The sequence below is a fragment of the Bison bison genome, unplaced genomic scaffold (assembly GCF_000754665.1).
Source record: "Bison bison bison isolate TAMUID 2011002044 unplaced genomic scaffold, Bison_UMD1.0 scf7180017864056, whole genome shotgun sequence".
In the NCBI taxonomy this organism is placed as follows: Eukaryota; Metazoa; Chordata; class Mammalia; order Artiodactyla; family Bovidae; genus Bison; species Bison bison.
Window position 1 is genome coordinate 4,767,624 of NW_011494628.1, and position 23,756 is coordinate 4,791,379.

The window sequence follows — 23,756 nt, forward strand, 5'->3', positions numbered from 1 at the left end:
GGACTGGTTGGATCTCCTTGCAGTCCAAGGGACTCTCAAGAGTCTTCTCCAACACCACAGTTCAAAAGCATCAATTCTTTGGCACTCCACTTTCTTCACAGTCCAACTCTCACATCCATACATGACCACTGGAAAAACCATAGCCTTGACTAGACGGACCTTTGTTGGCAAAGTAATGTCTTTGCTTTTCAATATGCTATCTAGCTTGGTCATAACTTTCCTTCTAAGGAGTAAGCATCTTTTAATTTCATGGCTGCAGTCACCATCTGCAGTGATTTTGAAGCTCAAAAAAATAAAGTCTGACACTGTTTCCACTGTTTCCCCATCTATTTCCCATTAAGTCATGGGACCAGATGCCATGATCTTAGTTTTCTGAATGTTGAGCTTGAAGCCAACTTTTTCACTCTCCTCTTTCACTTTCATCAAGAGGCTTTTGAGTTCCTCTTCACTTTCTGCCATAAGGGTGGTGTCATCTGCATATCTGAGGTGATTGATATTTCTCCCGGCAAATTTTGATTCCAGCTTGTGCTTCTTCCAGTCCAGCATTTCTCATGATGTACTCTGCATATAAGTTAAATAAACAGGGTGACAATATACAGCCTTGATGTATTCCTTTTCCTATTTGGAACCAGTCTGTTGTTCCATGTCCAGTTCTAACTGTTGCTTCCTGACCTCCATACACGTTTCTCAAGAGGCAGGTCAGGTGGTCTAGTATTCCCATCTCTTTCAGAATTTTCCACAGTTTATTTTGATCCACACAGTCAAAGGCTTTGGCATAGTCAATAAAGCAGAAAGAGATGTTTTTCTGGAACTCTCTTTCTTTTTCGATGATCCAGCGGATGTTGGCAATTTGGTATGTATATATACACATATATGCATATACATATCTTTACCTATACACACCTCTCTATAAAGATATACACACATGTGAATTTAAAAGTTATATGTAATTAAGCTACATTTTCATATTGCTTCTGAATATCATTGACCTACATATGCACAAACTTTTAAAATCATGAATCTTATTTAACTTACTTTGCCAATTCAATTATATCTTAAAATTTAATTTACATATCAATAGTTAACAAAACATATGTTTTTAATGATTATTTACTGCTTATTTTTTCTTGTGTAAAAACCAATATTCATCAACTTTTTTTTGGCTCCATGTCCTTCACACACAGAACTCATTTCCTGTCAACATTTTCTTTGACTGCATACTGTGATTTTCAAAGTGCAGGAAAGAATGTTTCATGAATATTTTGTAGAAGCTTCTGCTGTAAACTTTCCCTCTCCTCCCATTTTGAGTTTTTCTGTCTTCCTACACACAAAAAGGTAGTATGATGCTACTCTTTGGACAATTATGATTCTAAAATCTTTTTCCCCACTTGACAATTTCTCACATGAACTCTTAAGTATTCATGTGTGCTTAGTCACTCAGTCATGTCCAACTCTTTGCAACCCCCATGGACTGTAGCACACCAGACTCCTCTGTCCATGGGGATTCTCCAGGCAAGAATACTAGAGTGGGTTGCCATGCCCTCCTCCAGGGGATCTTCCCAACCCAGGGATCAAAACTAGGTCTTCTGCACTGCAGGTGCATTCTTTACCATCTGAGTATCCGTAACTTCACATATAAAACTGGCAGTAAAGTATTTTTAAGTAACAAGTTTGTATCAGTTATCTGAACCACATTTTAAGTTTCAGTCTTACCTTAACGCTTTTTTATGTTTCAGTTAATATAGCCAAAAACATTTTATTGTCTTTGATGGTATTTTTAAAAGGTCCAGTTCAAGAAAAAAATTTAATTATTCCTCAAATGAGACTTCCTACATCACTGAATTTTCAGCTACCTATATTTGTATACTAAATTTCCTTAATCTATTTACTAGGCCAGTCATTTTCTCTTGTACTATAATTAGTTTATATGTTTTATCCGTGATGGGAGACATTTTGGTTCATTTTTGCTTTATTACTGCTCTTCACAGCCTCCAGAAATATTTTTAGTTCATCAATAGTATTAACTGGTTTAGAATTTTTCTTTCATTGTCACAGTTGATCTTTTTCTACAATCCTTGTTTTCTCCTTAACTACTTCTCAAAAAGAGTATGTGTCAGTTCATTTACACACACAGTTCAGCCTTCTTTACTTATCTCAGGCATCACAGGTTTCTTTTCCAGGTTGTTAAATCTGTTTTCCCCTTTGGAGTTGCAATATTTGTTCACCAGGCACGGAGTTTTGAAAAGGCTTCATTGTTGTTGGAACTTATATTATTGGATTCTGTTATTTTCCCTTTTCAACAGATACTATTTCTTTTTTTTTTTACTATAGGCAGAAATAAGGAATAATCTGATGCCATAATGTGTTACTTCTCCCACTGTACTATCTTCTTAGAATGTCATAGACTGGCACCACAGAATACAGTAATTTTTTTTCTATAGTCATGCTTGATTTTTTTCTTGTTAACCTCTTATGATGATCACTGCACAGTGTATTAAAATAGATGGACACATCGCTTCCAAAGTATCTTTCAGTCCTCCAACAGACTCTGCCTGGTGCTCCAGGTTTGGAAACTAAATGATAATCATCTAGAATATAAAATAATTCATGTTCATATATTTCTCCAAGTAGGATTAATGAGTAAATTTAGAGGCAATTTTTTTCAACCTAGCAACCTTTTTTACCTAGAGCACAGCACAGCTGTCATCCCTTCCTTGCTGTGATGCTGGGCGCCTCAGTTACTGAGTTAAGCCCATTCTTAAACAAGTTAAGAGTACAGTCACTTGCCTTACCAAGGTGCAGCTTCAGGCCCCAGCTACATCACCATGTACACAGAAGGGTTGTTTTGTTGCTGGCTAGTTTTTCTTTCTGTTAAAACTACAGAAAAAGTTGGAATAAGTATAAAATATAAGCCCTGCTTCAGAGGTTAATATGGGCCACTCCTATGTTTTGATTTGTTTTATAATGTTCTATGTTTTCTCCACAAAAAAGATCTCCAGTCTCTTTCTCCTTCAAGCAAACCAAGTGGTACCACTGCCTTGAATCACTGTGCCCTTTTATTCTCATCCCCAAAGCACTGTAAGCTCCTTTGACCCACATCTGGACTCCAAGACTTTTCTTTACCTTTGCGTAACTTAAAGATGTCTATCTCCATCATAAAGAAACAGTTTGCCTGGAAGCTGCTTGGAGCGTCTATCTCCCACCTAAGGAAAACTTTTTGCAGTTTTTAAATAATGAAATTTGAGAGGCTGGGGAGTTACACTGTGTCATCCCTGCTCTAGTTTTCATTGAAGTTTATGGAACTTGGGAGACCTGATAAAACTCATAATTTGTGAGACTGGCATTACTGCATCCAAGCAATTTTCACAGCATTCTGCAAATGTTTACTGAGTGCTTATGATGTACCCAACTCTGTCCGGGATGTATCAGAGAACAAGGAAGACAGAAGTTTCTCCACTTATCTAGCTGGTGGAAGGAACTAACCTTAAATGAAAAGAGAAACCATAAAAATAAATACATATTACATCTAATATGTATATATACATAATATATACATATTAGATGTATTAGATGTAATGTATATTAGATGTTATATATTAGATAACTATAGGCACTAGCAAGAAAAAGAAGGAAAGGGAGGTGGGAATGTTATTGTGGCATGATGAGAGCTTTGAGACATCATGCAAAGCCCTAAAAGAAGAGAGAGTTGCAGTAAAGGGAGCCCTCGAAGAAACCAGAAACCACAGCTCTCAGACCTCTCAGAACTAAAGTTTCCTCAAATAGAGAAAAATGTGATATAAAATTAAAGTATGCATGTGCTCAGTCACTCAGTTGTGTCCGATTCTTTGTGACCCCATGGACTGTAACCCACCACTTTTCTCTGTCCATGAGATACTCAAGGCAAGAATACTGGAGTGGGTTCCCATTTTCTCCTCCAGGGGATCTTTCTGACTCAGGGATTCAACCCATGTCTTGAACCCATGTCTCCTGCTTGCGTCTCCTGCACTACAGACTGATTTGTTACTGCTGAGTCATCAGGGAAGATTTCTCTTTTTCTTAAGCTTTCTTGACCCATATTGCATCTGAGATCCCTGAGCTGTCTTAAGAACTTCTTATGTTTATATCTTTAATCCATTTTGAGTTTATTTTTGTGTATGGTGTTAGAAAGTTTTCTAGCTTCATTCTTTTACAAGTGGTTGACCAGTTTTCCCAGCACCACTTGTTAAAGAGATTGTCTTTTCTCCATTATATATTCTTGCCTCTTTTGTCAAAGACAAGGTGTCCATATGTGCGTGGATTTATCTCTGGGCTTTCTATTTTGTTCCATTGATCTATATTTCTGTCTTTGTGTCAGTACCATACTGTCTTGATGACTGTGGCTTTGTAGTAGAGCCTGAAGTTAGGCAGGTTGATTCCTCCAGTTCCATTCTTCTTTCTCAAGATTGTTTTGGCTATTCGAGGTTTTTTGTATTTCCATACAAATTGTGAAATTATTTGTTCTAGCTCTGTGAAAAATACTGTTGGTAGCTTGATAGGGATTGCATTGAATCTACAGATTGCTTTGGGTAGTATACTCACTTTCACTACATGGATTCTTCCGATCCATGAACACGGTATATTTCTCCATCTATTAGTGTCCTCTTTGATTTCTTTCACCAGTGTTTTATAGTTTTCTATATATAGTTCTTTTGTTTCTTTAGGTAGATATATTCCTAAGTATTTTATTCTTTTTGTTGCAATGGTGAATGGAATTGTTTCCTTAATTTCTCTTTCTATTTTCTCATTATTAGTATATAGGAATGCAAGGGATTTCTGTGTGTTGATTTTATATCCTGCAACTTTACTATATTCATCGATTAGCTCTAGTAATTTTCTGGTGGAGTCTTTAGGGTTTTCTATGTAGAGGATCATGTCATCTGCAAACAGTGAGAGTTTTACTTCTTCTTTTCCTATTTGGATTCCTTTTCTTTCTTTTTCTGCTCCGATTGCTGTGGCCAAAACTTCCAAAACTATGTTGAATAGTAATGGTGAGAGTGGGCACCCTTGTCTTGTTCCTGACTTTAGGGGAAATACTTTGAATCAGTTCTAATGAGGTGGATGAAACTGGAGTCTATTATACAGAGTGAAGTAAGCCAGAAAGAAAAACACCAATACAGTATACTAACACATACATATGGAATTTAGAAAGATGGTAATGATAACCCTGTATAAGCGGCAGCAAAAGAGACACAGATGTACAGAACAGTCTTTTTGGACTCTATGGGAGAGGGCGAGGGTGGGATGATTTGGGAGAATGGCATTGAAACATGTATAATATCATATGTGAAACAAATCACCAGTCCAGGTTCGATGCATGATACAGGATTCTCGGGGCTGGTGCACTGGGATGACCCAGAGGGATGGTATGGGGAGTGAGGTGGGAAGGGGGTTCAGGATGGGGAACACGTATATACCCGTGGTGGATCCATGTTGATGTATGGCAAACCCAATACAATATTGTAAAGTAATTAGCCTCCAATTAAAATAAATAAATTTATATTAAAAAAAGAAAAAAAACTGCTTAGCACGCAGAGGGTTTTAGAAGCTGCCTTCGACTTTTTCTGCAGCTTAGGCCAGTTTACTTTAAAAGCAATCATTTCATATCTATTTCTCCTAAATATATAGACCATAATTAAACTTTTTTTGGATCTATTTTGGTTTTTCTTACCCACACCCACCCCCCACTGTGTTCCTAATTGCTTAGAGGCGACACCTCATTGAGAGCTGTGACAGACCTCATGCCAATCTCACTGAAATGAAATGATTCAGTACCTGAGGGGATCCTGGCCTTCTGGACTCTGGCTCTGGCTGAGAAATCCGTGTCCTACTTTGATGGCCTGAACCACAGGGGAAGAAGGTAATTTACAGAGGTTCCTATTGCTCTCATTCCTCACCTCCAAAGCCGCCTTAATGCGAAAGAGGGCTTATAGATCCTGCGCCTGTGCTTTTTAGGCTGAAAATTCTGGGAGATCAGAGTGAAGAGCCTCGGACACTTAAGAGTCACAGAAGAACAAGGAAGGGCAGTCAAAGTTTATCATGTAAAAAAGCCAAGTTGGATGAGAGGGGCCTGGGACAAAGTTGGGAGCTTGCAATGTTGAGGGGAGAGCCAATTCTCACATCCAGTCAGTGGCTGCAAGACTGCAATAAAAGTCAAGTGTTGCCAAATCTGTCCTTTGAAGGAAAGATAGAAATCTGAGTATTTCTAAGACATTTCTTGATGTTTTACTGTTGGGAACTAGTAAATCAAAAAAAACAAACAAAAGTGCTGTTGAATTAGGCCAGATCAAATTTGTCTGCAGCCTGGGTTCTGCCTAAGGGCTCACATTCTACATCCCATCGGTTATTGCCTATTTCATGGTGTTCATCGGAGACTGAAATTCAAAATCAAGAGACAGAGCAAGGATGGCAAATAATTTCTAAATCGCATGCCAACTCTGATTTAAGTGGCTGCCCTGAGCATTGTGTTTAGGATGCTGAGGTTATTTCTGGGTCAGCAGAAAAAGTATTGTGTGAATTATCAATGTTGAATGGTGGTCCATAAGACATGTATTTGCCACGCCTCAGCCAGATTATCCACTTGATGGTTATGTTGAGGGTGGCAGAATAAATGTTTTCAGCTGCCCGTATTTCCTTAGCTTGTCATTTTAGGTTCATCTCTCTCACGTTCCCAGAACCTGGGAAAATAGGTGCCGACTTTCAAAGAATGGGTTGGCGGGGGCCTGCCAAGGACCAGTTGACTTTGCAGGTGTGTAATTCATGACACACAAACCACATTAACACTATCATTTCTAAAGGAGTAGGGCAATCTCTCTGATCTATCAGCCACACACCTAAGGCATAATTTATTCAGTTTTTGTGATGTAAAAATATCACAGCAAAGTACTACTATAGATCAATGAGGTTTCACATCATCAAATATTTTCATCTTTTTGAGTTGATTTTAATTTACCAAGATGAGTTCCATCAGCATTAGAATGCTCTTTAATACAAGGTTCAAGTATTTTATTTTAAAGAGAACAATAAAAAGCAACACTGGAAAGCAGGCTAAAAGATTGTTATTTTTGGAGTTTTAATTCTTGCTCAGGAGACCAAAACCAAAAAAATAATTGAAAATGTTATCATCCGCAAGAATATCTTATAGGTAAGGGTATTTGGGTGTTTAGAAAAATATTTTTAAACATACATACAATTGTGTTGAACTTCAGAAGGAATTTCTTTACAGGAAAATAGTGAAAAAAACACAAAACATATCAGATATGTTATTATCTGTTAATTCATTCTGTTTTCCATATAATAAATCCTCTACACTGTTCAAAATAAGGGAAGGTCAACGAACTCCCAGTTTCAAATAACTGCTAACTTGGTACTAAAATAAACTTTTGAGTAAATGGAGAAGACAGTAGAGGGTCTATATGTGATTTTACACCCTACATGATCAAAGTGTTTGATATGAGAAAGCTTCTTCCCACAACTGTAAAGTTGCTTTCCCACCAACATGATGTTGATGCCTGAATTTTGACAGAAAATGGTGCATTATTGATAGCATGCTCTCCCACTTACTTGATTCTGATTCTATGGGAGAATTTTTTTCCCCCAAAATCTGTAATGTGGAGGGTGCTGACAGCACTGTAAAATGATTCTTGTTTGTAGGCACACAGGTGAACTGGGATCAACTCTCCAACCTATGAAAAAACAGTTTTCTCTCCATTGGTACATTCATTTCAGTTGTCCTGATCTAGAAATGTACTTGTTTTTGATCTTTCTTTGAACTGCTTGCAGCATCTGCCTGGTTCTGTCACTGATCAATGAATTAACAGATTTTTAACACAGTGTTTTACATCTGTCTGAGAATCATGATATTTCCCCTTTGAAAATTCTCTCAGTATTTACCTCTTAGACCAATGTAAGTGCAATTTGTGATAAGTAATAGGTTCAGATGGTAAAGAATCTGCCTGCAATGAAGGGGACTCCGGTTCAATCCCTGGGTCAGGAAGATCCCCTGGAGACTTGAGAATGGCAATCCACTCCAATACTTTTGCCTGGAGAATTCCATGGACAGAGGAGCCTGGTGGGCTAGAGTCCATGGGGTCAAAAAGAGTTGGACATGACTGAGTGACTAACACACACATATACCATATCAAAATTTATCCACATTTTCAAAAATATGTAAAACTTCCAAAAACATCATAAATCAACTATATTCCAATTAAAAAGAAAAAAAAATTTCTGGCCTGATTAATTTTTTGTGTGACTTTATTTGATTCTATCAAAACTTTCATTGAGAAATTTGTTTACAAAGAGTATATTTCACAGTTAAGCAGATTTCCACTTTGTATTTCATTTAATATCCTATTCACTCCAATGGTTTAAAAAAAAAGTAACTAAAGAATATAAATAACATGAAAAAAAGTTTCAAGGAATAACTAATGAGCACTTGCTCTGTTCTAACCTTGTTCTTTATTAGAGAATGGATTATGTCTCCCCCTCTCCAAATTCATATGTTGAAGTCCCAACCCTCAGTACCTCAGAATGTAATCATATTTGGAATTAAAAGTCTTTAAAGAGGTGATTCATTTAAATAAGGCAATTAGGATGAGGCCCCAATCTAATATGACTGATGTCATAAGAAGAAACACCACAGGTCACATGCACAGAGGGCCAACCATGTGAAGAGGCAAAAAGACAAGGACCATCTACAAGCCAAGGAGAGAGGCCCGGAACAGATTCTTTACTTATGGCCCTCAGCGGAAACTAATCCTAATGGCACCTTTCTCTTGAACCTCCAGCCTCCAGGACGATGAAAAATACATTTCTATTGTTTTAAGCCATGCAGTCTGTGGTTTATTGCTATGACCACTCTAGCAAACTACACATTCGTATGTTAGACTGAGGAATCCAGGATATGTCTCCCGTTTGGAGAGCCCTTTTAAAGGCCACCCAAGAACAAATTCACCTTGCCAGTATCCACTACCCCAAGCAAAAGCCAGTCAAAACACATGCCACAAGTCCTCAAAGAGCTGCTCCAATATAACATCCACTGTTAACAGGATGACTGAGCCAATTCCCCAGGCTGCCATGCCATGTGCTACCTTTGATAAGCCTGTCTTCCAATTCAGCTTAACCTTTGATCCAGTCAACCTCAACTTTGCTACCAGGACAGACTGAGTGAGAACTCAATCTAGTCCTGCCTTCCAGTAAAAGGAGCAGTTCCAGATGATGGAGAGAGTCTATAGCCTGGGAAGGAAGGATGTGGGATAAAGAAAGATGGCAGTAAATTTGGAGGTGAAGACTTTCCATTCACTAGTCTTTCCATTTCCAATAGTCACAATGCTGTTGAAGTCCCCCAGGATTAGAACCAGAGAGGAAGATCTATAGCCAGAGGTGAGAACACCCCGATGAATATGGAAGAATAACTATAAGGCTGCGGCAGGTAACAGAAGAGAGTGGAATCATCTGGAACAAGCAAGAAGACAGCATTATTCTCCTGCCCTAAAGGTATTAAGTCAGGAGAGGGAAACATATTGGCAAACAGGTATTTAAAATACACTCTGATGTGTACATGATCAGGGCATGCTAAGGGAGCCCATGAGAGGTAGAGGATCCCAATTTGGGTCAGAGTGTTAAGAAGCGAAGGTTAAGGGAGAATTTGGCACAATCCAGAGAGGAACTGTGAGACCTGCCTCTTGAGAAACCTGTATGCAGGTCAGAAAACCTGTTAGAACTGGACATGGAACAACAGACTGGTTCCAAATAGGAAAAGGACTATGTCAAGGCTGTATATTGTCACCCTGCTTATTTAACTTATATGAAGAGTACATCATCAGAAATGCTGGGCTGGAGGAAGCACAAGCTGGAATCAAGACTGCCAGGAGAAATATCAACAACCTCAGATATGCAGATGACACCACCCTTATGGCACAAAGTGAAGAAGAACTAAAGAGCCTCTTGATGAAAGTGAAAGAGGAAGAGTAAAAAAGTTGGCTTAAAGCTCAACATTCAGAAAGCTATGATCATGGCATCTGGTCTCATCACTTCATGGGAAATAGATGGGGAAACAGTAAGAAACAGTGGCTGACTTTATTTTTTTTGGCCTCCAAAATCACTGCAGATGGTGACTGGAGCCATGAAATTAAAAGATGCTTACTCCTTGGAAGGAGAGTTATGACCAACCTACATAGCATATTAAAAAGCAGAGACATTACTTTGTCAACAAAGGTCCGTCTAGTCAAGGCTATGGTTTTTTCAGTGGTCATGTATAGATGTGAGAGTTGGACTATAAAGAAAGCTGAGCACCGAAGAATTGATGCTTTTGAACTGTGGTGTTGGAGAAGACTCTTGAGAGTCCCTTGGACTGCAAGGAGATCCAACCAGTCCATCCTAAAGCAGATCAGTCCTGGGTGTTCATTGGAAGGACTGATGTTGAAGCTTAAATGCCAATACTTTGGCCACCTGATGTGAAGAGTTGACTCATTGGAAAATATCCCAATGCTGGGAAAGATTGAGGGCAGGAGGAGAAGGGGACGACAGAGGATGAGATGGTTGGACAGCATCACCGACTCAATGGACATGAGTTTGGGTAAACTCCGGGAGTTGGTGATGGACAGGGAGGCCTGGCGTGCTGCGTGTGGTTCATGGGGTCACAAGTCGGACACAACTGAGCGACTGAACTGAACTGAGAGAGGAATACCAAATGTGGACAAGATGAGCTAGAAAGTTATGAGAAAAACAAACCCGTGCATGAAGTAGAAGCGACTGACTAGATCCTGGCCACAGAGAGACCCGACCTCCTGAGAGGCAGACTTTTAGCATTCTCTTGTTTTTTATTGCTTTGTTCAGTGGCTAAGTTGTGTTCAACTCTTTGTGATCCCATGGACTGTAGCATGACAGGCTTCCCTATCTTTCACTGTCTTGCAGAATTTGCTCAAACTCATGTCCTCCTGGCAGCACCCTAACCTGCTCTATAAGCTCTTCTGCAACTTTAAACAGTAGGTGTGGTTGAGTATGGCCTGGATGTCACCAATTAGCTTGGTGGAAACACAAAGCCTGTTCTATTTTTATGATGACCCCATCTTTCCTTTGACAAGCCCCATTATTTCTCAATAGCAGAAAAACTAAATTTGGTCTAACAGAAAACTTAGTCTAGACCAATAAAATTTCCAAATGCTTCTGACTTAAAATTGAGTACCTCTCCGGCAAATATTCAATCCAATGCAGGTATTATTATTACCTGTCACTGTCCAGCTGAGTGTTCCCTCTGCCCACAATTCTCCTCCTCTGCAATGGATTGAATGTTTGTGTCCCCCCCCAATTCATATGCTGAAATCCTAATCCCCAATGTGATGGTATTAGAAGGTGGGGCCTTTGGTAGGTAATTAGCTCGTGAGGGCAGAGCCCCTGCATGGAATTAGCAGCCTTACAGAAGAGACCTTAGAAGCCCTCTACCAGCCTTCTATCCTGTGAAGACACAGTGAAAAGATGGCCATCTTTGAACCAAGAATCGGCTTCTCAATAAACATCAAATGCTCCAGTACTTTGATCTTGGGATTCCCAGCTTCCAGAATTGTGAGAAGTAAATTTCTGTTGTTTATAAGGTGCTCAGTCTATAAGAAGAACTCTGTCAGAAAGGGAGGACACTGGTTCTCCTTAAGGGCCAATCACCCTCTCTTTTTCCTCTAATAAATTTCCCTTTTCTTGCCTGACTGCCCGGCTCTTTCTTTTTTTCTCTGCACTCACTCTTACATTCTGGTGCTGAAACCCCAGAGGGAAGATCTACCACAACTGGGTGGTCCCCACCCTTGGACTCTGCCAAGAAACGGAGACAAGCTCTGGGATGGGACTTTCCACTTGCCTTGCTGGACTGACATCCCCACATCCACCCACATTCCATCCATTGGTTACAATGGTAAGTGAAATCCCATTCCCTTGGATCCTCTCTCTCTCTCCTCGTTTCCAGGTCCTAGCACTAGGCGGGAGGATCCCAACACCCGCCGGCCCTTGGCCTTGGGTCCCATCTGACTTTGAAACAGGGGACACTCATTTCAAAGCAGACTATTATTACTCTCTGAGAAAGTCCTGAGAATGGGGACGCCTTTTCTCTCAGACCTTTCTCCTCGATTTATCTCACCCTTGTCTACCCTTCCTATTCGGCCACAATGGGAAATTCTCAGTCCCAGCCCTCAAAATCTACTCTAGGATGCCTTCTCCGAAACCTGAAAGCCTTGGGCTTCCAAGGGGAGATAAGACCAAAAAGACTTATTTACTATTCTAACACCGTCTGGCCTCAATACAAACTTGATAAAAGGTCCCAATCACCAGAAAACGGAACTCTCGATTATAAGACTCTATGGGACCTCGATAACTGCTGCTGCTGCAACAGCAAGTGGCTAGAAATCCCTTAGGTTCAGGTTTTCTTCACTCTGCTCTCGACCCTCTCTCTGTGAATCCTGTTCTACTTCTCAAATACTCTTAGCCTACTCTGGGCCACATCCTTCTAATATAATGTCTCCCGGATCCCTGTTCAGACTTTTCTTCTTCTTCCTTCAATTCTTCCGACCACAGCACAACCACCCCCTAAGCGCTCCCAATTCCCTTGCAGCCACTCCAGATCCAGTTCCACAACCTCCACCTTATGTCCCCTCCTCCCTCCCTCCTCACAAGCTCAGGCCTCCACAAGCCACCACTGCAGCTCCCAACCCCCCTCCCCAGCCTGTGCCAGAGATTAGCTCTGAGACCTCAGCCCCACCCTCTACCCTGAAGGTCCCAAGGCTTTACCCGGACCTCCCTAGATCCCCTCCCCATGCCCGATCTGAACAACTTTAAAACAGGAAACTTCACTGCAGGACCCTGCTCCTTCCCCTGCTCCACTCCTCCCTTTATGGGAAGTAGCTGGAGCAGAAGGCATTGTTGGAGTTCATGTCCCGCTCTCAAATCTCAAGTTTTTCTTTGAACGCAGTCCTACTTTCGACCGTGCCACACTCATCCCTAATTCTTCTGAGCCAGCCATTCTTACTTGCAAAAAGGCAGAAGGCCCTCAAACCCCTCAACAAGACCTTTTAAGTTTAGACTTTAAGATTTTCAATAACCAGGAAGAATAGGCAAACCTGGAAAAGGCCCAACGAGATCAGGCCAAATACCACCTTTCAGCCACTGCCCTACATGGTTCCAAGCCTCCATCAACCAACAAAGAAATGAAGCCACCTGGGCCTTGGGCCCGCTCATGCCTCAAGCCAAGGCCCCCTCCAGGTCCATGTCCCACTGTGGCATAAGGGACATTGGAAGGTGGACATAACGACCTTCTTATCAGTGAGGCATGTGGACCCTATCAGTTATATCAGGCTGGTTGGGCAGGTCCTCTAAGGCAAATCCTTAGCACGTGGTCTACCCCTATAGATTTAGGATGTGAGGCCTTGTCTCCACTGGAAGCCTCTTGTTACAGAGTTTTGGCAATGCAACCAAGACCTAAGCTACCGTCCCTAGCTGACCCCAAGCCCACAGTAGCCTATGAATTTCCCCAGGCTGAGCTTGGTTCCAGGGGAAGTTGAAGGTGATCTCTGCCTTCTCCTGATTCACGCTATTATTTCATCAGGGTCCTTGATGCTCCAAAGGCAACAGAGGGCTCTGCAGAGCCTGTTGCTTTAGCAAACTCTTGAAATGGCACATCCCTTTCTTACTTATTTACTCATAGCTGCAAAACTAAAAATGAAGGTTTAGAATATGGTTCCCATGTTTAGACACACGGTCAGAATAAATCTATCCACTCAAATGCTCTTTTTCTTCCCCTGTCCTGACCTTCCTTCTCTTCACAGTCATGTTGCACAGTAAGAGTTTCTATGTTCACTTTCTTCACTCCCTCTCCTCATATTCACTCTTTGTTGCAATCTGACTCCACTTCCTGAAAGTCCTCTCAGTAAAGTCATCATTTATCTTCACATTGTTAAATTCAATAACAGTTTACACTTTGACCTCAAATGCCAGCCTCCTTTGACCTCACTGTGGCATTTGATACTGCTGTCCTCCCCCTTCTTAAAACTCGCCTTTAGTGTTAGTAACACCATGCATGCCTAGCTGTTCACCTCCTTCTCTGATCATTTTTCAGTTTCTTGAAAAGCAGGCTCTTCCAGTGATTGCCTCAGCGACGCTGCCACCACAGCTTTAGGGCCTGATTTTCTGTCCTGTGCTCTTCTGTCCACGTATGTTCTCATTGGCCACCATGTTTAAGTCTCCGCTCTCTTTCAATGACAGCTTAAGACCCAGTGTCTCCATCTCCTTATACTCAGCTCAGACATCACTGCTGCGCTCTGGACCCACAGCATCTGCTCTGTGTTTGACAATTCTAACTAAACGTTTTCTACTCACTTCCTATACAATATGAATTAAAACTTCTTTACTCCCTCTGCATTCCCCTCACTGAAGGCCCAATCATTTCCCTAATGACCTAGTAAACCCAGTCATTTTATCTGTTCCTTCTATCTCCATCTCCTAAGAGTTGGGTTTTGCTTCCTAAATATATGTCAGGGCTCTTTTTCCTGCTTGCCAATCACACTGTATGATCTTAGGCCCTCACTACTACTTTTTGCCCGGAGTACTGCTCTCTCTAGGCTGTACCTACCCTTTTCTCTGCCCAGTCTTCACAGTGATTTTTCTAGAGCTATAAATCTGTTCGTATCAGGTAACTTTCCTGCTTCAAACCCTTTGGGCTCCCATCACTTTCAGAATAGAGGCCAAACTCCTCAGACTGGCACACAAGGCCCATCAAGATCCAATGGTGAGAAGTTCACACTCAGCATCACACTTACTAGCAGTGGAAATGTAGACAATAACTTAACCTTTCCATGCCTTGGTTTCCTCCATCTGAAAACATACATGATATCACTTATGAGATAAGATTGCTGGAAAGATTGAATGAGGAGACATGTAAAACATGTATGGTAGTGCCTACCACATCCCAAGCAACTCCTGACTTTTAGTAGCTGACTGATAGTAGCTGACTTTTTTTAGCTGACTGAGGGTGTTAGTCTAGTTGCTCAGTCATGTCTGACTCTTTGTGACCCCATGGACTATAGCCCACCAGGCTCCTCTGTCCACGAAATTCTCCAGGCAAGAATACTGGAATGGGTAGTCATTCCCTTCTCCAGGGGATCTTCCTGACCAAGGGATCAAACCTGGGTCTCCTGCATTGCAGGTGGATATCATCTGAGCCATCCAGGAAGCCTGTCTTTATGACCATCCTTCTAATACTTCTCTTTCCTTCCCTTTGATTGTATTGTTCTATTTCACATTTCTGAAAACAGCCTGTGGTTTCTTTCTTCTGAGCTTTTTTTTTTACCTTGTTGCTTCCTTCATCTGTAATGCCTTTCTCTCATTATCCATCTAGCTAACACATACTTTAAAAATCTCTTCTCATGTCACTTCCAGGAAACCTTCTTTACCTTTCCACTTCAATCTGATTTAGCTTCTCCTAGGCTTTTGTAGCTCTTTATAAAATTAAGAAAATAATTATTTATTTTTGTTGTGCTGGGTCTTCATCGAAGCGTGCAGGTTTTCTCTAGTTGAGGCGAGTGGGGGCTACTTTTCTTGCCGTGTGCAGGTTTCTCATTGCAGTGACTTTTCTTGTTGCAGAGCACAGACTCTAGGCACACAGGCTTCAGTAGTTGAAGCAGGTGGGCTTCAGTAGTTGTGGCACATGGACTTAGTTGCTCAGCGGCATGTAGAATCTTCAGGGACCAGAGATCGAACCCATGTCACTTGGATTGGCAGGTGGATTCTTACCCACTGTGCCACCGGGGAAGTCCTTTAGTTCTTTTTAGAAGCATTTATTCCAGCACTCAATACTCTGCATTAGACTTGGTTATATGTCTGCCTCCTGTACAAAACTGTGGTTGCTTAAAATAAGATAAAACTCTAAGTCCTCGGTTCTAAGAGTAAGGCTTGACACCATTCAAGCAGGGGTTCAATAAATGACTGTTGGGTGAATTAAAATACTAATCATTTCCTTTTATCAGATGCTCAGAGATTCTGGACCACTTTTGCTTCAGAAAAGCACCTTACTCCAAAATTATTTTTATCTTATTCCTTCCTCCACTAAAAAAAATCACAACTTTTAAGCAGCACTATTAGCTTACTGTCAGTGGAGAAACTGAGCTAATCAACTGATAATTAATTACAGTTCAATACGCTTCTAAAGGGTATCTGTATTTTCAAAGTAGTTAAGACAACAGGAAGGTTTTTAGCGATGGTATTTAAAGAAGTATAGAAGTAGTCAGGGAGTATATGATAAGGTGGGGAAGATAAATTGTACAGGGGAATTGCTTAGCGTTCTTTAAATAACATCAAATGAGTGTTCGGCCTCCATAGGTAAGTAAGGCTTAGGGCTACTGTATGGGGGTTTGGCTAAGAAAGCATCAAAAAAATTTTCATAATGAAGCTAACTGCTGAGACACTTGAGTGACATCAGTAATGAAATAGCAGTATGACCATGTGTGTGTGCATGCTCAGCTGCTTCAGTCGTTTCCAACTCTAAGACCCTATGGACTGTATGTAGCCCACCAGGCTTTTCTTTCCATGGGATTCTCCAGGTAAGAACACTGGAGTGGGTCGCCATGCCCTCCTCCGGGGGATCTTCCGAATCCAAGGATAGAACCTGGGGCTCCTGCATTGCAGGTGGATTGCTTACCCACTGAGCCACCTGCAAAGCCCAAGTATGACCATATAAAGGAATAAAATCTTGAAAGATGCTAGAACAAGCTAAGTAAAGAAAAGAAAAAAGGTGTAAAATGCCATACATACATTATTTAATTCTATTTATATGAAATGTTCTGAATAGGCAAATCCAAAGAGACAGAAAACAGAATAGTGGTTGCCAGGGGTTGTAGGAATGGGGAGTGACTTCTAATGAAGTCACAGTTTTTTGGGGGGACTGATAAAAATGTTCTGAAATAGTGGTGATGGGGGTACAAGGTTGTGACTACACTAAAAATGGTCAATTTTATGGCATGTGAATTCTATTTCAGTAAAAATATATAAGAAAACAAATAATATACTATACAAATTATCAATAGAAAAAACAGCATTAGTTATTTATCATTAGTATTAGAAGATCCAGAAATAAAATTGCAGTTTCTAAATATAAAGGATCATGTAGCTAGCCATTTTAATAGCTTATATAAAGAATTTTTACATTTATTTTCACCAGTCCTATAAATCTTCTGCTATATTTTAACCATTCATTTATAGACTCTAAAAACTACAATTGTCAGTTATTTGGTGTTTATTTCTGCTTTAATCTTTCAATTAAAAAATATTTCTCTTAGTTTATACTGCTCTCAACTTAGCTCTTTAACAAAAATAAAAACCTATTTTAAGTTAAATTTAAATGTTCCTTTCGAACATTAGTTCCATTTTTAAGATGGGCATTTTAAACTATTCTGATGCCAAACATATGCTGCAATTAATAACATTTTATGCTTTTTTATTTTTCATAGTGATGTAATTTTTTACTATAGCTTTGTTTTCTTCATCACACATATTGCCACTTGTTACATTTATTCACCTGTTATCTGCTCCCCGTATATATTAGCTAAGTCCATGAGAGCAGAGAACTCCTAGGGCTTATGCACAAGGCTAGACCCTTAGTGCCTGGAACAAGTAGGCTTTCAGTATTTACTGACTGAATAAATGAAGTAGGTCATTACCAGGTACAGAGAAGATGTTGCAATGAACATTTGCAAAAACTTTTTGATTTACTCTAATTTGGCTTTGCACCCTGAGAAATACAGGCTGATGTGGTGACTTACCTTCTCACTTAAGTGAATCCTGAGGCTAAAACTCAAGAACCCTGCTTTCCTTTATTTCCACAGCTGACATTCTGTGATTATAACTTCAGTGATGATAGAATGAATTTTGTATAGGATCTTAAGATATTGTCTTATTTACTGTTGCCCACGAATACTAACAAAATATAGATAGGCATGCCATTACCTCAGGTTCAAGAATCATCTCTACAGTAATAGGAAAACAGAACATCTGAAAGAACCATATGCACAACAATTGTTGCTGCCTCCCAGAAAGATGTGACCAAGGCTCTGTAACACCCTAACAGCACAGTTTGTAAATTGCCTAGTTAAGTCTGGACTCAAACTGTGTTACCCACTTTTAAACTGTTGTTAAATTCCTTAATACTTTAGAGTTGCTAGGGTGAACCCATTTACTGTGACAAAAGGATTACCTTTAAGTTGGTCTTTTACTTTAAGTAAGTGATATTTCTTCTTTAATGATTCTAACAAAAGAGGGCTATAGTTTACTACCTATGAATGAGAAAACAGATGATCAGAGGCATATTGGATTCTCAGAGGAGATGGTGAGCACATGTACACTGTAGCCCACAACAGATATTGGGAGGCTGTATAAATAAATCATTTGGATGATAGGTCCTTAGATACCAATCTCAGATTATGAATGCATATTCATAAGTAGATCCAAGCACTTAATAAAATTAAATTTGATAATTTGAAAATGTTCTCTCCTAATTTACATATGTAAATGTTTACCTTTTAAAAATAATAATAATAATTTTGAAATCAGCACTCGTCAAAGGGTTGGCAATGAGGCATTAGCTACGAAAGACTGATTTTTTTAAAATACCAAAAGGATATTTTTTCAAATTGCATTCATTTATTTGTTTACATATTTTTAAAAGATCCTTCTTCAACTTTTTAAACTGTTCTTTTTGGTAACAAAAAGTGCTAATGTGCTAACGTTTTTGGTTTCTTTGTATAATATCCCATTACTGTATTCTTTAGGAAGTTCAGGTCTATGCCAGCATTCTCTCGTCTCCATCTTTCACATTTCATTCTTCAGAGATCTCTTGAGATTTTTGGCATCCATGCTCCACTTAGTTTTGCTTTAGAATTTTTAACTGGTTGTCCAGTCCCAAAAGACCCATCAAATTTCACATATCTTTACTGACAAATAGACATTGGATTTCTCATTGATTTCACTGAGAAATCAATCCCTAAAGGCAGCACATTACTTTCACTGAAAAAGGCACAGTTAAGTGGTATTCAAAAGGCATTTCTGAATTATAAGATGAGCCCTAAAATTGACATTGGGTCAGTATTGTTTGTAGAAAAGATTTTACTTTGTTTTCAAAGTGAAATTTTTCTATTCCCTACAGTGACATCAGAGATAGGTTTGCTGTTATTGACATAGAGTTTCCTGCCTTGAGTCAAAACAGTTAATTCCTTCCTGCAGGAAGGCTTCTAGGAAATTAACTTATTCTGTACTCTGTAGACAGAAAATAGGATATATTTGGAGACACTGTAATTACTCCCTTGGAGGCCCTTTGGTTATATCTCCCTAAAAACTATCAGGGAACATATAGGCAACTGCAAAATAATCTTGCCTTTTTGGAAACATCTCCATTCTCTTATCTCCATACCTCTCTGTGCCTTACTTCTAAATCAAACTTTCTTCCCTCTCCAACTTTTCCACTGTGACTTCCAGAAACATTATAGGATATTCATTTCATTTCTTTGCTTTAATTAAAAGTTCCTTTCCTCTGTGGAGGCATTGCTTCTCTTGAAATGTATTCAAGCGGAAGTTGGCTATTTTCCCAAAGACTAAGTTGTCACAGGATTTAAAAGTGGGTTTGCTTTTAGCTCCATGTTTCCTATTCTGAATCATTGTTGCTTACCCTAATATAAAAACTTCCCATCCAGGCATATCATCTGTTTAAAAAAAAAAAACAAAACAACACTTGTTTAGTTATTTGTTGCAGCACATGGGATCTTTGGTCTTCAGCTGCAATATGTGGGATCTAGTTCCCTGAGCAGGGATCGAACTCAGGCCCCCTGCATTGGGAGTGTGGAGCCTTTGTGAGTGGACCAGGGAAGTCCCTCACCTTCTAACAACAACTGCCACATTAATTTCCAGAATCTTCTCTCTGTCCAAGTCCCAGCCTAGTTAACTCTTTGAGCTCCAGATCTGATGTAGATAACTGCCCATCTACAGCTCCACTTGGATATCCACAGTCACTTCCAACTTAGCAAAATGTGAAAATTATCAAACCTCTAAATATGAACCACCATAGAACCTGCCCAGATTCTATTTCTTGGATATGTTATGGTTATGAAAGACACTATTAGTTCAATCAAGAATCCCATGAATGACCTTGAATCCTCCCCCTCCTTTATTTCTTCACCACCTCATCCATCCTTATTCAATGAGCCATCAAGTCTTGTTAATTCTATCACAATGTATGTACATTTGCATTTAAATCTCCATAAACAAGATCACACAGTCTTTCTACTCTTCCTAATATCGCATTAGACCTGTTCATAGTCTCCTAACTGATCTGTCTACTTCTAGGCTTGCATTTTCCAGTTCATCTTCTTATTGCTGTCAAACTGATTTTCTAAAATGCGTATTTGAGAATGCTTATTCCACGGGTGGCGAGGAAGTCAATGGTTCTCAATTGAAATCAGGAATAAAATTCATATACTTCAACAAGATATAGAGGATCTTCATAGCCTCAGTTCTTCATCCTTCTTCAGCTTCATCTCTTAAGCGTCTCTCAGGCACCTTCTTCTCAGTATGTTCTAGCTACATGAAGGCCATCACACATGCCATATCCTCCCAAAACAATTGTTTTCTATGCATGTTCTACAGTGGCCAACTCTTTGGAACCCCATGGACTGCAGTGACTTATCACATAGATGATATCTACTCTTTCTTTAAGACTCAGTTCAGTTATTTTTTCCTTTAAGAAGACTTCCTACCTTTCTTCACCTTGGTCTGACTAGGTCTGTTTATTTATGTTCCCTTCATACTACTTCTTATCATTGTTTCATAATTATTAATATTCTGTCTCCTCCATTAGATGTGAGCTCCTTGATGGAAGGAGCCAAGTTATTTACCTTTGAATCTTTAACACCTAGCATACTGCCCTGTATACTCTGCGTGCTCAATAAATATAAAAGAATCAATTTTGAACAATACTATTGACCACTGCTTATAACCCAGTATTACTACATAAGAAGTTTAGACAGATCCATGATAAGAAATCAAGAAAAGCCAGAAGCTATTTGAAATGTTACAATCTTCATCAATTTTACCTCATAGAGGGCAGTTCCTCATATTATAAATCTTGGCTTTACTCCCAGAAAAAGAATACAATAGATGACACAAAAAAAGCTATTCTTACATTTTGAGTTCCTCATTCCTTAATTTACATTATATTAAGGACTTGGATGTTGTCTTTATTTTATTAAATTCAGTAACATAAATATGTATGTACACACATACATTTCAGTAGCATAGATATCTTTTTGAAATTAATCAAGTGCATTTATAAAGTTGGAAGTAAATGATTCTGTGCTCTTTTTCAATTTTCTAGTCTGTCTAGAATAATACTTTCTCCAAAAAAAAAAAAAAAAGGAAACTTATGAGAATCCTCTGTTTTATGATAGCCTTTCTAGTGAATTCTGTCACTTTTACTACAATGCTTAATTAAACCTGTCATATTAATTAAGATATAGCTATGACTAATGTTGTAAATGTGTAATCTAATGTAAGTTCGTAAGATCGAAGTTTCTTTCTTTTACACTTAACAGTCCAAGCTGGTATTGTTTCATGAACAACGGAAGTAGTTCTGTTTCACGAAGTCATCAGAGGATCAGGCTTCTTATTGTTTCTCTCTGACTAGCATGTCACCTTGCCTTCATCTGCGTGTCTTAAGACAGCTTGCTAACAGACCCACTAACCAATGGAAAGGGGAGAGGGGACATGCCATTAAAGGTATGTCTTAGAAGTTAAACACCTCACTTCTGCTCACATTTAATTGACTAATGGTCTCTTGGCATAGTAATTGCAGAGAAGCTAAGAAGTACAACCTTTAGTGCCGGAACCCAGGAAACTACCTAAAAATTGAGCTTCTATTAATAAAAAGAGAGACTGACATAATACTAGAACATAAACTCTTTGAGAACTGAGATTGTGCATTTTTACATTTGTAAATGCTTTGTGTTTCTTCTGTTATTTTAATGACCTTTTGTATACTTAAGAAAAGAACTTGGGTGCATTCTATCCCATCTTCCATTTTCGTCAAGGCATGTATCAGATAAGGGATAATGGGACTCTATCAGGAGAAAGGAACTCAGATCATGAAGTTCAACACTTCACAGCCTGTCTTGGCCCTGCACTCAAATGTTCTAGAACTAAAGATGAGGTTTTCTGACTATTTTTAACTCCTAGAACTGGAGAGCAGGAACTTCAAGGAAACAAAAAAAAAAAAGAAAAGAAGAGGCTTTCTTTTAACTTCCTACAAGGTTTATAATAGGAATGTAATGGATATTTTCAGAAAACAGAATAGAAGAATCTCACTGAAAAAAATCATGACAGGTAATTTCATAAAAATTTTGCCCCTAAACCCATGCTCTTACTATATATACTTACATGTCAGGCTATTCTGAGGACCTGCTATTCATTTTTCAAATAATTCAAATAGCAATGTGTTACCATAGGTAATTTACATAAAATTATTTTTAGAAATCATGATCAATTGCAATCTGTCACCTGATTATCTATGGTTTAACTCCTCTGGAAGCAATTAAGTCTGTCTGGACTCTAGCTATGATGATCTCTAATTCTGTAGAGCTCTTACTTGTTCTTGTTCATTTACTTGTTCATTTAGAATGACCTTCTGTGTCTTTTCATCTGTGAGCATTTTCTAAGGTTAAATGGTTTGGATTTAAAAACTCACAGATACATAGTGCTTGAATGTCTATCAAACATGTAAGAGGAAGGGAGGATATAAGTTGATGTAAGAAACATTAACAAGAAGTGTTCTCAGTTTACCAAGGTTGCTTTCTTTGACTTTTACTTTCATATCTCATGATTCAAAACCTTGGGGAGCTGTCCCTGGAATACTTTTTTCTCTTAATCATAGAGAGCTAGACCCAACACATCAGACAGTATTAGATGTTTTAAAAAATAAAACAATAAGTAGTCTCAGAAAAGTAGCAGCATCACATATTTGAAGAGAGAGAGAGATATATATATATTCTTTTTTTCTATTCTAAGACCATAAGACTATTAAACTGATTTTTAAAAATCACATAATCTTTTAATGTTATACTGGTCTGAGATCAGTATGTGTTTTTTATATAAAATTTGAGACAAAGTCAAAGAGATCACAGTCATATTTTTTATTAGAAGGAAAAAGTTCTAGATACTATATAGTTTCTCTTCTTTGCCAGTTGTTATTTCTTAAGCATACTAATTTTCAAGCCACAACATGAACAAAAGGACTCATGTAATCATGTCACTAGGTATTGAACATTCAGCTGTTCATTTGCTCATTTCACGTTTCACTAGGGCCTACCAGAGCCATCAGTGAAAGGGGAAGTGGCTCACAGGCAAGTGAGGACACGAACAACCATCACGCAGGTTCTGAGGGCTGCAGTGGAAGAGGGTACTGAAGAAACTAATGAACTCTTGCTATTAATACGCTCTAGTCATTGTGGGAGATGCACCTCACAAAATTAACTCACTTAAAGGCAATGGCACCCCACTCCAGTACTCTCGCCTGGAAAATCCCATGGACGGAGGAGCCTGGTGGGCTGCAGTCCATGGGGTCGCTAAGAGTTGGACACGACTGAGCGACTTTACTTTGACTTTTCACTTTCATGCATTGGAGAAGGAAATGGCAACCCACTCCAGTA